Source organism: Puma concolor, chromosome B1 (genome assembly GCF_028749965.1).
Source record: "Puma concolor isolate L17-30 chromosome B1, mPumCon1.1.hap2, whole genome shotgun sequence".
Lineage (NCBI taxonomy): Eukaryota > Metazoa > Chordata > Mammalia > Carnivora > Felidae > Puma > Puma concolor.
The window spans coordinates 92286680-92290046 of record NC_141670.1 but is presented as its reverse complement, the minus strand read 5'-3'; positions in this window follow the sequence as shown (position 1 = coordinate 92290046).

Genomic DNA, 3367 nt, shown 5'->3' with positions numbered 1-3367 from the left:
AAAACAAGGTGAAAACTTAAAGAGATATTATAATAACAATTGAGCAACAAATGCCTCAGATTTATTCCTTAAAAAAAGCTACCACACTGTGAGGCAAGCCCAACTAAACCCAGCACATAAGCCCAGGAGCCCCAACTGCAAGTATTTTGCTGTGGCTATTTTATTTTATTTTTTTAAATTTTTTAAAACATTTATTTATTTTTGAGACAGAGAGACACAGAGCATGAACAGGGGAGGGTCAGAGAGAGAGGAAGACACAGAATCCGAAGCAGGCTCCAGGCTCTGAGCTGTCAGCACAGAGCCCGACGCGGGGCCCGAACTCACAGACTGCGAGATCATGACCTGAGCCCAAGTCGGACGCTTAACCGACTGAGCCACCCAGGCGCCCCTGGCTGTGGCTATTTAATAAGAGCCCCCCATGACTGAAAGAGATGGTGTTAGTCATTGGGAACATAACACCTGATAAAGATCTTTGAGCAGGCTAAAAATATTGGAAATTCATTTAGTTGAAGCCCAAGCTACTAACAGACCACTTGAACCCAATGATAAATATGAAGTTTTATATTTTTTAAAGATTATTTATTTATTTTGAGAGAGAGAGAGAGATTGCATGAACCCAGGGGAAGGGAAGAGAGAGAGGGAGAGAGAGTATCCCAAGCAGGCTCCATGCTCAGAGGGAAGTCTGATGGAGGCACATTCTCACAACCATGAGATCATAACCTGAGCTGAAATCAAGAGTCAGACACTTAACTGACTGAGCCACCCAGGGACCCCCCCCCCCAACAAAGTCTTATTTTATGGCAAGGTGCAGCTTTCTCTGTATGCCAAGCCAGATCTTTTTCTCTATCTTGAGCCCCACCTCAATCACTTTAATGAACAAGATAGTCATTGGCCCAAGTCTCCACTGTGCACAAAGGGAATCCACTTGTAAAATGGAACCATTCAAATATGTCGAAATATTTTAGGGTAAGGGAGAAAGTCAAATTTTGATTGCTCTGTTGGATATTGATTCCCAAGTCACAATATTACCTACTTTTTGCAAGAAGGAAGTGTCCTAATCCAGCTGATAGGTGTGGACATTATTCATGGTAGGGAAGAAAAGCTGAATGGATCTTGGATCTTGTGGGTCATTAGGACAATTCAGTATCTGTTACTGCTGATTTTACAACAGGATTTATATTAGGAATGTAGGTGTTAGGTGGACATTACTACAAATTTGGAAGATTAAAGACAATCCTCTTTGGGAGCTCTGCACTTCATACGTAAATAGCTGTTCCTTAATGAAACATCTGGGTCCCTCATACAAAAATCCATATTAAGGGTCATTCACTCATGAGATTGACAGCAATCAAACTGATGATTAAACTTCCAATACTCAGATCGCCACCAATGCTGCTTGAGTCCATCGTTATATGTTACATTTCATGACTTGTTTCTGAGGTGAGAAAGGTTACACTGCTTCGAGTTCTGCCCACTCCTGGACACCTTTATTGGGGTTACCCCTTCTTGGAGCAGTACGCATACCTTTGACACATTATCAGGTTGTAGGGTTACTGTTCAAGTTCAGTCTGCACCACTGTGACTGCACCATTGTGGCCTCTGAAGCTAAATTTCCATAATTTTGTTTTTTAAACCAGGAATACTAACAGTTTGATAATGGAATACCTGTTATCACAAATGCCACTAAGCAATGTGTTGATAATCATGCTATTCAATGGATTTTCCATGTTGTGTAATATCCACTGATATCTGCTATTATGGACAATTAGAATGTCCTTCTCAAAAATCAGCTCAAAATGATTCTGACTCTACTTTCTTCAACTCCTCCTGGTCTACCTACACCTTTAGGCAGAGATTTTAGTTGCCAATTATGACTGCCCAAAGCAAGTGATCATCTCATTTGGCCACTTCCTGAGTAATGATCAGGGTCAAGGAGGCGGGTTATATAGACTCATTATGAATAGTTGGCATTCCACTCTGCCCATTCCTGACCATGCTGCTGTTTCTTTCCCCTAATGTCCTCACCAGGCCCGAATGGTTAATACACTTTCCAAGTAGTAGCCTGGCCAAAAGGGGTTCAAGGTATTCAAAGTCTCTTCTAATTCAGTGACCTGGATATTCTTCTTAGACTGGCATATTTTTAGATCATAAAAATAATGACCGTTTGTCAGTGGTACACTAGTCTCCAAGTCCCTTCATTGTGCTCCATGCCAACCAAAATAGGGAGCACTGTCTCTCTGGTACCTGGCCTTTATGGATGAAAGGTCTGGGTGCAAATAGAAAATAATCGGGATGTGGGTTAAGGTACATCTCCTGAAACGGGACATGGCAATTTGTGGCAAAATATGGGAGACTACCAACCTAGGTACCCAGGGAATATCTCAGACTCCAGGAGGTGTGGTGAAGAGAGGAACATCAGTGATCTCTGCCTTTCGGATTCATCCCAGACACTTGCTCACGAAGAAAAACACCCTCGTGTGCTGCTCCCAAATTGTTGAGAGCACTTTAAATTTAACCAACAGCTTTGTCTTCTGTCCCTGTCGCATGGCTTTGACCCAGGAGGCAAATGCCATTACCCTTAATCTCATTGTAAAGACTATTGAAAGCAGCAAGAGATGGTCTTGGCTCCTGCACTTTCCCATGCAAAACAACTGTCAACATCTCAGATGTTTTCCCTTCTTCCTCTTCCGTGGCTATTATTCAATCATTCCATGCGGTAGAGGAATGCCACCCAGATGTTGGCACAGACCAAAAGAATAGGTTGGACTGGCTGCTGCCAGGAAGTTCCTTAAACACAAACAAAACAAAACAAAAAATAAAACAAACAAACAAACAAAAACTTGTTTGAACTAAACTAGCACTGCTAAGATTCACCAGGCAGAGAGGAGGACACATCAGAAGCCCTATCTACCTGTGACCTTGACTGATGCGGGTCCTATACAAGGGGACAAAATTATAATGGCACTTTCTTTCTAGGGATATTACGTAAACCTGTAGGAATGGACTTCTGCTTAGAAGCTTGGCTTTCACTGGCCTTTTCCTGAAAACACGTTAATTTGCACCTTAGAAATGGCCTTAAGAGACTTTCAAGTGTTTAAGGAAATATTGCCAGTATATCATGTAGCTGTCAAACAGTTGTGGCAAGTTCTCCAAAATGAGGAAATTCATGGATAATCTTCCCAGAGAGGTAACTGATTTCTAATTTATGTGCAACCTATGGAAAATTATTCTTCTAATGTGAGTCATCCAATTAGAATTGGTGATATGATATTTGTTCCTGACTATCTGAAGTGATTAATACAGTATTTTGGCCTGGATGACACTCAGATCAGCTGCAACTCACCATCCAAGTTTGTTATTGATAACA